This window comes from Microcebus murinus, chromosome 22 (genome assembly GCF_040939455.1).
Source record: "Microcebus murinus isolate Inina chromosome 22, M.murinus_Inina_mat1.0, whole genome shotgun sequence".
Lineage (NCBI taxonomy): Eukaryota > Metazoa > Chordata > Mammalia > Primates > Cheirogaleidae > Microcebus > Microcebus murinus.
In genome coordinates this window covers 14676548-14689892 of record NC_134125.1, presented here as the reverse complement: position 1 = coordinate 14689892, position 13345 = coordinate 14676548, and the positions used below count along the sequence as shown (strand labels likewise).

Genomic DNA, 13345 nt, shown 5'->3' with positions numbered 1-13345 from the left:
TATAACTACAGAGTAACTATTATGTTTTTTAAACGCAAGCCACCTACCTGTGCTTTCTTTAATATTAGTGAGGGCAGTTTATTTACTTATACTCAGACCTGCTGTAGGAAGATGTCTTATTATCAGGTTAATAAGACTGCAGGGATACCAAGTTCTTTAATAAGAACTACACTTTATATCATTGATGTTGTCCTTCATACTAAGTGCATATAATTGTTAGGCCAGGTTAATCAGAACAAGTCTCATGATGGTTCACAAATGTCAGGATGTTCTAATGGTGTGTAATGTGTTTTAATCTTTCAAGCTACTCTTTTTGGCATTCTACAACCTGTCCTATTTTAAGAAAACACCTTAAATCTGAACTTGTTAGATAATGTAGGGAATGATTTTATACATTAGAGCATATAGGGACAAATTTTCTATATATTTAGGAATTTCATCAATTTACTTTCAAATGCTCAGTTTGTAAAAAGCACTGTAAGTTTTCTAGGAGGACATATTTAACTTAAAGCTAGGTTCAACCATGTAGTATTTACCTTGGACAAGTGAACCCTCTCCTTCATTATGTTCACTTCCAATATTAGGTTATCAAAAAACATGATAGTTTTAAAACATTAAGATAAAAATTTCAATTTGCCTTTTTTCCTCCAGTATTCACAGGGTGTACTCAGTTATCAGAATTCAGATGGATGAACAAGTATAACTTTCTTTTTTCTTTTTTTTTTTGGAGACAGAGTCTAACTCTGTTGCCCATGCTAGAGTGCCATGGTGTCAGCCTAGCTCACAGCAACCTCAAACTCCTGGGCTCAGGCGATCCTCCTGCCTCAGCCTACCGAGTAGCTGGGACTACAGGCATACACCACCATGCCTAGCTAATTTTTTCTATATATTTTAAGTTGGTCAATTAATTTCTTTCTATTTTTTAGTAGAGACAGGGTCTCGCTCTTGCTCAGGCTGGTTTCAAACTCTTGACCTTGAGCCATCCACCTGCCTCGGCCTCCCAGAGTGCTAGGATTACAGGCGTGAGCCACCATGCCCAGCAAGTGTAACCTTCAATAAACTAATAATTCTCCCCTCCATTTTGCTTCCTGCAGTTATTTATTTATGCTCTGCTCTGTTCAAAAGGATATTTGAGTTTTACAAGTTGTGATAAGGTAAATTAAAATGGGGCCAAAAAAAGAAAAATATGTGTGGAGATAGAATAATGCCAAAAAGAAATCTAAAAATGCATACCATAATCTATAACCAACACCCTCACTGCTGGTGGTTCATAGGTACCACTGTAAGCTTTACAGCAGCCAACTTTAAAAAGAAAAAGAGAAATTAAAGACTTTCTTTCAGGCTGGGCACAGTGGTTCATGCCTGTAATACTAGCAGTCTGGGAGGCCGAGGCAGGAGGATCACTCAAAGTCAGGAGGTAAGGACCAGCCTGAGCAAGAGTAAGACCCTGTCTCTGCTAAAAATAGAAAGAAATCAATTGGCCAACTAAAAATATATATAGAAAAAATTAGCCAGGCATATGGTGGCTCACGCCTGTAGTCCCAGCTACCTGGGAGGCTGAGGCAGAAGGATTGCTTGAGCCCAGGTTGCTGTGAGCTAGGCTGACGCCACGGCACTCTAGCCTGGGCAACAGAGGGACTCTGTCTCAGAAAAAACACAAACTTTCTTTCAGTCTTCCTTTGATAAAAAGAACCCAGTTTTTCAGGTGAATTGCAACTGTTCTTGGCATTAGGATCAGATGGACCTTTATTTATCCCAAAGACCCTCAAAAGAGGATGAAATATCACCTTTCATACCACTTCATTGTAGGCATTCAAATAAATGTTTCTTGAATGAATTATAGTACCCTTTAATGTAAGCTAGTGGCATTACATGAAAATGTATTTCAGCAAAAGCAATTTTGCCAAAATTGGAGGTACACAGCAGGCAGCAGGAAGTTGTGGTTTATTTATTTTTTTTTTTTTTGGAGACAGAGTCTCGCTTTGTTGCCCAGGCTAGAGTGAGTGCCGTGGCGTCAGCCTAGCTCACAGCAACCTCAAACTCCTGGGCTCGAGTGATCCTTCTGCCTCAGCCTCCCTGGTAGCTGGGACTACAGGCATGTGCCACCATGCCCGGCTAATTTTTTATATATATATCAGTTGGCCAATTGATTTCTTTCTATTTATAGTAGAGACGGGGTCTCGCTCTTGCTCAGGCTGGTTTTGAGGAAGTTGTGGTTTAGATCAGCGGTCCCCAGCTTTTGTGGTACCAGGGACCGGTTCATGGAATATAATTTTTCCAGGGACAGTGGGGGAGGAGGGTGGGGGAGGATGGTTTCAGGATGATTCAAGCGCATTACATTTACTATGCGCTTCATTTCTATTACTATTACATTGTTCTATAAAATGAAATAATTATACAACTCACCATAATGCAGAATCTCATGCTGCCACTGATCTGACAGGACGGGGAGCTCAGGTGGTGATGCGAGGAATGGGGAGCTCAGGTGGTGATGCGAGGAATGGGGAGCACAGCTGTAAATACAGATCAGGCTTCGCTTGTTCAGCGCCACTCACCCCCTGCTGTGCGGCAGGTTCTGAACAGGCCACAGACCAGACCAGTACCAGTCTGTGGCCCAGGGGTTGGGGACCGCTGCTTTAGATAACTATTTACTGCTGAGTGTGGTCTAAGGTTATGTTTTAGAATATCTGGAGAACTGAATGGGTTATTAATTCGTGTACTGATTATTCTTAAATGTTGATGTCTTAATAAATATTGGCAGCAGTCCAGACACATAGCCAGCTAAGTACAGGCCTTGTCTTAACACTCACAGCACATTCGTGTTTTTATCAGAACCAGGGAGCCTAATGAGGCCTAAATATAATCCCGTTTCCCTTTGTCCTGAGGCAGGCTGTGGAAGTTCTCAAAGGCAGGTCTAGGATTTTCCTCAGAAAATCCTTTTTAGTCCAGTCTAGTACCGAAATAAATGAGTAATTGATTTCCTAAAGTGCTATTCCTTGCAACTGAATTTAGTTCTAGCCTGAAACAAATTTAGAGCATATATAACCAGATCTCTACCTTAGCCAAAATAAAATCTTATTAAAGCACTCAGAGAATATTAAACCGCTTCCTGATGTAGTATCTGTAATAAACTTCCTGGGATTTGTACTTGCACCCAATTTAAAGTTGAAGAAGAAGTTCAGGTGTCATTGTGTCTGACACTGATTGGCTGGCAGGGTAACTTGTCATATGGATCTCACCTAGTTCAAGATTAAACTACATCACCCATCTATAAAAGATTGCTGGTCTTAACATTGCTCTGTAATAAGGCAGCATATATGCAGCTCATCAAAAGATGATATTCAGATCAGGTTAACTCAAGGAGCAATACTGTGTATTTTTTTTTTTTAATGAGAAAAAGCAGTATGTACTGATGTGAAAAGATGTTGCAAAAACTTCCCCTTTGCCCTGTGAAGCTTCATTTAAAAAATCAACTGACAAATGGCAGATTAATACAAGAAAGGCATACAAATTTATTAACATTTATTGGAGTCTTTTAAAATATATGATCTCAAAGAAAAATGGCCAGATGGCTGATGCTTTTATACCATCTTGAGGTTACTGAAAGAATGTGGGCTTGGAGCATGGCAAAGATGGGTTATAGTGATAAATCAGGTTATAGTAGCAAAACAGGTCCTGGGAGGGAGGGAAGAGGAGAAAAGAGGGTCTTTTTATGTAGATGAAACCTCACAGATGGCAGCCCACAGAGAGAGTAGATGCTATATGTTTTTTTCAGACCTCTGAAGCTATCAGACTTTCAGTTAATCTTGCCTAGATTTAAATAGGGGAGGGCCTCAGAGAAAGCCTGGTTGCATCAATGCAGATTTTCTCTAGAAATGCAAATCTCCCCCACAAATGATAGCTTTTCAACTATTTTTGTATTTTCAGCCTTTCTAAATAGCCATCTTGAAATATGTCAAGAAGTATATTTTGGGGGGAAATATTTTTGTTTCCTTCCTAATCTTGCCAGGGCAGCAAGCATAAACCAGGATTTGTGGTCACCCTATTTGTATGGTTTTTCTATGAATCAAATCAAAAGAAGTCTTGCCTGTAATGTGCCTGGTAGTATGAGCTCAGTAAAGGTTAACTGTTACTGTCATTTTAACCCTCAGGACATTTTCAGCTGCTTAGTCAGAAGACTACCTATTCCTACCCACATTCCTAACAGTTCTTTCTTGATGTAGGTTCTTTGTGAGTATCAATAATTGGAAATTCATTCATATCCTACAACTTGACCCATAACTACTTCATGGTCAGTATAGTTGATGAAAAGACAAATAAAAATGGCATATAATATGCTATAATTTATTAATAGATGGATTTTTGTGTGTCTGTGTGATGGTAAATGGTTGTCAGTGATGAAGAAGCCATAGCTTAAGTCCTTCTGTTGGTCACTTAAACATTGATTTCAGTAACACAGACATGCAGATAGCCAGGGTACAGTTTGGATGCAATGTGAAGTAATAACATCATGATGTATTAACTTCATATATATTACTGTCTAGTAATAACAATAAGATTGTGATGGCAGGGCAGGGTGAGAGGAAGTGAAAGGTAGTCTTCTATGAAGATGGAACAAACTGTTCTAGATCCAGCCAAGCAATTTGATGTCTGTAGAATTAATAAATTACCAAGTAAGTTGGGTTAAAGACTCGTACTTCAAAATGGTCTTGGATAGTTCTGGAGGCAGTCTTCCGCAAAGGCTTTATTTGAGCAGCATAAATTTGCTATCAGCTGTGCCATGTAACTGTTTGTTACTGGACCCCAGTCCTAGTGGCCTGGGATCTGCTAAACCCAGACTCATTGATCTTTTTTGTAAAGCTGGAAGATATGAATCTTCCCAGTTTGAGATAATAGATGGGGCCCTATTACCGTGTTTCCCTGAAAATAAGACCTACCCATAAAATAAGCCCTAGCAGGATTTCTAAGCATTTGTACAATATAAGCCCTACCCATAAAATAAGCCCTAGTGATGGGCGTGGCTACGCAGCATATCTGCACAACCCATGCATTTTGTCGCAGAGCGGTAAAGAAGAGAGATTGGGGCCAATGGTTCTAAAGGAAATAGAGTTGCAAGAAATTCAGGATGGAATTCGGGGTTTGGAGAGTTATGATGATGTTCCAGAAGAAGACGACTTAACTATATTTGAATAAATGTAGATTGTTGTACCATACTTTAAAAAAAAAAATAACACATCCCCCTGAAAATAAGCCCTAGGGTGTCTTCTTGAGGAAAAATAAATATAAGACCCTGCCTTATTTTCGGGGCAACACGGTACTTCATTTAGCCCGATTTCTGTTTTGTGCAGTAGTGACCTATGGTCTATTTCTAATGATCAGACAAGGTGGATTTTAGCTAAGCTTATTTGAGGCAGTGAGAAATTAAAGATCTTCCAATTATATAAATGCTTAAGAAGAGTACTTGCCTCCCCCATGACCCCCACAATAGTACCTCATTATCATGCCTAAGGCTTTCCTGTACCTGCAGCAATTCTTACCAACAAGAAAATGAACCAGCTAGAACTGGTTTATGTTAACCATTACCTATTGATGGTTCAACTTTACATAGTGCAAAAGCAATACATGTTAGTAGAAACCATACTTCAAGTACCCATACAACTGTTTTGTTTTTCACTGTCAGTAACTGTATTGACAGTCAGTAAATCACATGAGATATTCACTTTTTTTTTTCTTTTTTTTTTTTTCCCCCTTGGGGAAAGTGATGTCAGAAAAGAGATATTCACTTTAATATAAAAAATACATTAGATGATTTTGTCCAACTATAGGCTAATGTAAAGTGTTCTGACCATGTTTAAGGTAGGCTAGGCTAAGATATTACATGTATAAGGTTAGATGTATTAAATGCATTTTTAACTTACAATATTTTCAGCTTACTATGGGTGTATCTGGATGTAACCCCATCTTTCAGGAGCATCTGTATTTAACAAAAGGAGAGACTTTTGCCTCAGAACAGCCAGGATGGAGTTTTAAATCATCCTTAGCTAATAAAATTGAAATGGAGTTATATAACCCTTTAGCTTATCCTGCACTCTGTTCTCAGCACCCAGTCTCATTCACCCAATCTTATGAAAGAGACTCTAACACCTGTGCCTAGGGTTAAACAACTGAGATGACTGGCAACTTTTCAGTCTAGAATATCAATATAAAGCCAGCGAAAAAGAATGGAGGAAGCTAACTGTTAAATAGCTGGCCCCCAGGGTATAGATGTAGATGAGCATTCCTGTAAATTTGCTCTGCTATCACCAAATTCTTAGAATGAGAATAGTCATAACAAGTGTAGTTATTATTCCATTCATAAGTTAATTTGAAAGGTTTAATTTAAATTACCACATGTCTTTGCAAAGCATGCCTACAGGGAAGAAGCAGTCTTCATGTTCCATTGACTCCAAAAGGTTCCCATGAAATGCATCACCAATCCTAGAGTTTAGGTCCCTACAAATTAATAGCTCTGCCATGAGAAAACACAAATTAAAGATTAAAAGATGATAGAAATGAAACAATGTACTGAGAACTACCATAGGTGTCTTGGCAAGGGAGATATATGCAAAACACGGTATCTCATTTGTGGAACTAATCAAAATTAACAGGATAAAGTTTGTCTCAGGAGTCAGTCACTGTCACAGTTCCTCTAGGGATGACTGAGGTAGGAGCAATTGGTGTACTTTTTAATCTCTGCTAAAGTATCTTCCTCTGGTGGCTAGAAAAATATAAGGCTCCAAATATATATATATGAATGTTCTAAAATCCAGGGCTTTTTAAAAATTAAAAACCCCCAAGAAAGCCAACACATCAGAGTCCAGACCATATTCCAGAAGAGCAGTGTTAACCATGTTTCAGGGAGTCTACCACATCTCAAAATATTCATGCTTTGGTCTTACTGGGGAATTGTCACCCATTGGGACTGCCCTCCAGTGGAACAATTTGCTAAACAACTACTTAGCCAAATTTATATGGGACCAGGGTGACATGTACCTAACCAGTCTGTACTCCATAGGCTTTGCTAGCCAAGTCTCCTATTTTAATTGAAGACATAGCCAACAGAGGCCTCTTCAGCACCAGTAATAGATAAAGGAGTTTTAGACAGTGGGTTTAAGTACAGGAAACCAACTGGCAGATAAGAGTCAGGCTGTTATAATAAAGAGACAAATCTCTTGAATCCAGCAAGAGATTTTGAGTCCTAGAGGTGGGAAACTATGACTTCAAGAGTATTATCAGTGTCACCTGAGCCCAGTAATTCGGTTGAGTCCCTTCCAGGAAGGATTATGACCTACCTCTTCAGGACAGCATCCTCCATTCTCCTAAAGAGAAGAATAAAACCCATCCATGTTCCAGTACCCCCAGGGATTATTAAAGGCATGAAAAGGAAATGAAAAGAGACCTTTCCCTTCAATTCAAAATCTGCTCAGTTCAGGACCTATTTAAAAGAATTACCTAGAGGCACTTTTGCTTCCAGCCAAAATGGAGAAACAGGAACTGGATTACCATGTCACCTGAAACAACCAAAAAAACCCACATACAGGAAATAACGGTTTTCAAGATACTGTTCATCAAACAATGAAGGACAATGATCCTGAGAGATGATGAGCAATTTCCCCAGCTTACTGTCTGAAGACAGTTTCCAATCATGGTGCAGGGAGAGAGAGAGAGTCAAAGTGATGATAGAGCTGAGAGTCCAGAGAGACTGAGGCATCTAAAGTTAATGGAACAGAGTACAAAAAGAAAAGAGCTGTAAAAATAGAGAATCCGGAGATCTGCAGACAGACCCCATGAACATTCATCACAGTATTGATCACTGCACACATATGAGGAAATTACCTAAGGTAGAGGAAAAATACAGTCTGATTGGAAAAATTTACGATTAACATGGTGTTGGATAGAGTACTCAGAAAGATCTTGCCTTGGTGGTGGAGAACAATGACCCTAGACTGCACACTGCTTCAGACACACCTAATAAATCATAAAAGCAAGACCTGAATAGTAAGGCCTATTTCCAGGTAACTGACAACATCCCAGATCAAAGATTAAAATTAATAGGAATATAAATGTCTGCCATACAAGCAAAAATTACCAGACAGGCAAAGAGGAAGGGACACATGACACATGATGAGGAGAATAATCAGAACTGACACAGATGTTAGATATAGCCAAGATGTACATCAAAACTTTATAATTGTATTTCATATGTACAAAAGGATATATGGAGGATATAAAAAAGACTCAAATCAAATTTCTAGAAATGAAACAGTAATGCCTGTGATAAAAAATACACTGGATCAGGCTGGGGGTGGTGGCTCACGTCTTTAATCCCACACTCCAGGAGGTCGAGGCAGGAGGATTGCTTGAGCTCTGAGATCCTGCCTCTACCAAAAACAGAAAAATTAGCTGGGTGTGGTGGCTCACGCCTGTAGTCCCAGCTAATTAAGAGGCTGAGGCAGAGGATCACGTGAGCCGGGGAGTTTGAGGTTGTTGTGAGCTATGTTGATGCCACTGCACTCTAGCAAGGGAGACAGAGTGAGACTCTGTCTCCCCCACCCCCCAAAAAATAAACAAAACACTGGATGAGATTGACAGCTATTACACCATTGTGAAAGAAGAGATTAGTAAACTTGAAGGTACAACAATAGAAACTATCCAAAGCGAAATAAGGAAAACAGAATAAATTTTTTTAACCCTTTGCACTCGGATGTCGAGTGTGACTCGACACGGTTAGCAAAAATTATAGAGATTAAAATTACTCTTTGAATGTATCAATAATTTGAAATATAAAAACATCCAAATAAATAAGTTTGTATGAAAAGAAACTCCAGTTTTTATTCTACTGCCACGCTTTGTAAAATCTGGAGTATTTAAAAAATTAAATCCCGAGTAGAATAAAGGAATCAAGAAAAAAGCAAGCGAGTGCAAAGGGTTAAAACACGAGAAGAACATCATTGAGTTATCATTGAACATCAAAGAGAAACCTCCCATGGCCTAATACATGGGTAATTGGAGTTTCTGAAAGAGGAGAAAAGGAGGGACAAAAAAATATTTGAAGAAGTAATGGCTACTTTTCCCCAAGTTTAATGAAAACTATCACTCACAGATCCAAGAAACTAAATAAAACTCAAGCACAAGAAACATGAAGACAACTACACCAAGCCATATCATAATCAGTAGCTAAAAACCAGTAATAAAAGAATCCTAAAAGCAACCAGAGGGGGAGAAAAGCATGTTAGGTTACAGGGGAAAAAAGATAAGGATGTATCAGATTTCCCATTGAAAATAAAAGTGAAAAGACAGTGAAACAACAGCTTTAAAGTATAGGAAAGAAAAAAAACATTACCATAGGATGCAATAGCAAAAATATCTTAAAGGCAAAATAAAGATGTTTTCAGACATACACAACCTGAATGACTTCATCACCAGCTGTCTTGTACTATAAGAAATGTTAAAAGAAGTCCTTCAGGCCGGGCACAGTGGCTCACACCTGTAATCCTAGCTCTCTGGGAGGCCAAGGCGGGTGGATTGCTCGAGGTCAGGAGTTCAGAACCAGCTTAAGCAAGAGTGAGACCCCATCTCTACTAAAACTAGAAAGAAATTAATTGGCCAACTGATATATATAGAAAAAATTAGCCGGGCATGGTGGCGCATGCCTGTAGTCCCAGCTACTCGGGAGGTTGAGTCCAGGAGTTTGAGGTTGCTGTGAGCTAGGCTGACGCCATGGCACTCACTCTAGCCTGGACAACAAAGTGAGACTCTGTCTCAAAAAAAAAAAAAAAAGTCCTTCAAGCAGAATAAAAACAGTACCAGTTGGAAATCTGCATCTACACAAAGGAGTGAAGATCACCATAGATGATAAATACATTGATAAAGATTTTTTGCTTCCTGGTGACCATTTAGGAAACTTAAAAATGAAAAATTTTTTTTTACTATTTAAAACTGTTTAAAAGATAATATGTAAATGAAAATAGGAATATATTGTGGAGCTTATAACATAAAAGTAAAATATATGGCAACAATAGCACAAAGGTTGAGGGAGAAATAAATGTAAACTATTGTAAGGTTTTTGTATTGTACACAAATGGTATAATATAGCTGCAAGGTAGACTGTGTTAAAGATGTATACTATAAACCCTACAGCAGCCACTACAATAAAAGAACAAAGAGTTATAGCTAGTAAGACAACAAAAGAGATAAAATTGAATCATAAAAAAATACTGTATTAATCCAAAAGAAGGGAAGGGGAACAATAACAAAAAGGGACAAGTAGAGAACAAATACTGTGTTTCCCGGAAAATAAGACAGGGTCTTATATTCATTTTTCCTCAAGAAGACACCCTAGGGCTTATTTTCAGGGGATGTGTTATTTTCCCCTCAAAGCTTCAGCTTGCAGCATGCACGGGATGGCTGGGACCTGACAGGGGGAGTCAATCTTGTTGGTGGGCCTGCGCGCACCTTTCCAGTCACCCCTGGGATAGTAACTGTCACGATGGGGCAGATGAGAAGGGCTGCTCGTCTTCTTTACCGCTCCAAGGTGAAATGCATGGGTTGTGCAGACGCTGCGTAGCCACGCCCATCACTAGGTCTTATTTTCAGAGTAGGGCTTCTATTGTGCAAATGTTTAGAAATCCTGCTAGGGCTTATTTTATGGGTAGGTCTTATTTTCGGGGAAACACAGTAGCAAGGTGATACTCTCAAACCTAATCATATCAATAATAACATTTAATAAAACTAAAAGACAGCAATCGTCAGATTGAGTAAAAAAGCAAGACCTAATTATATGCCACTTACAAGCAGCACACTGTGTAGGTAAAGCTAAAAATGGTTAAAATGAAAGTTAGGGAAAAAATTTGTGTTGCTTATACTCATCAACAGAAAGACAGAGTGGCTTATATGAAACAAAGTAGATTTTAGAGGAGAAAATACTATTACAAAGTTTTTCATAATGTTAAAGGAGTCAATTAAGCAAGTAGATATAACACTCCTAAATTTTTATGCATTTAATAAAAGATCTTTAAAATTCATGAAGGAAAAACTGACAGAACTTCAAAGAGAAATAAAACAAATCCACAAAGATTTTAGTAACCCTCTCTCAATAATTGATAGAACAAGCAGGCAGAAAATCAGCTAGAATATAGATTCGAACAATAATTCTGAATCAGTTTGACCTAATTGACATTTATAGAGCACTGCATCCAACAACAAAACACATTTTTATCAAGGGTATGTGGCGTATTTACTCATATAGACCATGTTTGAGGACATAAAACAAGTCTCGATCGATTTAAAAGGATTCAACGCATGTAAAGTATGATCTGTGATCTCTGTTAGCTCAGGCTGCCATAACAAAATACCATATACCGGGTGGCTTAAACAACAGAAATTTATTTTCTCAGAGTTTTAGAGGCAGGAAGTCTGAGGTCAGGGTGTCAGCATGGTTGGATTCTGTTTTCCAAAGCGGCTGCACCAGTTTACATGCCCAGGAGTAGTGTATGAAGGTTCCAGTATTACATCCTTGCCAACATTTGGTTATTATCTGACTTTCTGATTATAGCCATCCTAGTGGGTATGAAGTGGTCTCTCATTATGGTTTTGATTTGTACTTCCCTGATAACTAATGATGTTTAACATCTTTTCTTGTGCTCATTGATCATTTGTATATCTTCTTTGAAGACATGGCTATTCAGATCCTTTGTCCATTTTTAAATCAGATTATTTGTCTTTTTTATTATTGCATTGTAAGAGTTCCTTATATATTCTAGGTACAGGACTCGTACTGGGTATATGATTTGCAAATATTTTCTCCTATCCTGTCGGTTGTCTTTCCACTTTTTTGATAGTGTTCTTTGAAGCACAGGAATTTTTAACTTTGATAAAGTCAAGTTTACTTTTTTGCTTGTGTTTTTGGCACTGTCACTAAGAATCCACTCCATTCTGTATTTCTGTTCACGTTAAAAAAGAAAAAAAAAAAAAAGAATCCACTCCAAATCCAAGATCAAAAAGACTTACCATGTTTTCATCTAAGAGTTTCATAGTTTTAGCTCTCAGATTACTTCAATTAAAATTAAATAAAATTTAGAATGCAGTTCCTGTGTCACAGTGGCCACATTTCAGTGATCATTTGGCTAATGAATACCACATTTGTCGGTGCAGATATAGAACATCAGAGCAGAAAGCTCTTGTGCACACACAAACCTATTCTGTACAGGAATACACTACCGTGTCTCCCCCAAAATAAGACAGGGTCTTATATTCATTTTTCCTCAAGAAGATATCCTAGGGCTTATTTTCAGGGGATGTGTTATTTTTTTTTAAGTATGGTACAACAATCTACATTTATTCAAATGTAGTTAAGTCGTCGTCTTCTGGAACATCATCATAACTGTCCAAACCCCGAATTCCATCCTGAATTTCTTGCAACTCTATTTCCTTTAGAACCATTGGCCCCAGTCTCTCATGTCGAGCAATAGAGCTCTCATGGGGCAGATGAGAAGGGCTGCTTGTCCTCTTTACCGCTCTGCGACGAAATGCATGGGTCGTGGAGATACGCTGCGCAGCCATGCCCATCACTAGGTCTTATTTTCGGGGGGCTTCTGTTGCGCAAATGCTTAGAAATCCTGCTAGGGCTTATTTTATGGGTAGGTCTTATTTTTGGGGAAACACAGTAGTAAAAAATGAGCTAAGGATTTGAACAGGTAGTTCACAAAAAAAGAAAGAAATTGGCAAGCTCATGTATACAAAATTGTTCAATATTTAAAGAATCCTAAATTAAAGTGAGATACTATGTTTAGTCCCCCAAACTGACAATTGCTACCTCCTTCAGGTCTTGACTCATAAGTCACTGTCAGGCTAAGCGCAGTGGCTCACGCCTGTAATCCTGGTACTGTGGAGGGATGAGGCAGGAGGATTGCTTGAGCTCAGGAGTTCAAGACCAGCCGGAGCAACAGTGAGACCCTGCCTCTACTAAAAATAGAAAAACTAGCCAAGTGTGGTGGTACATGCCTATAGTCCGAGCTACTCGGGAGGCTGAGGCAGGAGGATCACTTGAGCCCAGGAGTTAGATGTTGCTGTGAGCTATGATGACACTGCTGCACTCTACCCAGGAAAACAGAGCAAGACTCTGCCTCCAAAAAAAAAAAAAAAAATCACTATCAATAAGGCCTTCCTTGCTCCATCTATCTAAAATTTCCCTGTCCCTTCCATTTCCTTTTTCTCCTTAGCACGTACCATTAACATACCATATATTTAACTTACTTTTCTTGTTTATTATATGGCTCTCTGCCATTGAATGTAAAATCTAATGGCA

The 13345-nt window shown here is 38.7% G+C and overlaps 1 protein-coding gene across 2 annotated transcripts in view; it reads left to right on the top strand.

Moving 5' to 3' along the window:
* The window catches only part of SPPL3 (signal peptide peptidase like 3), a 120718-nt gene that overhangs the window by 81551 nt on the left and 25822 nt on the right, over positions 1-13345 (top strand). The window lies entirely within an intron of this gene.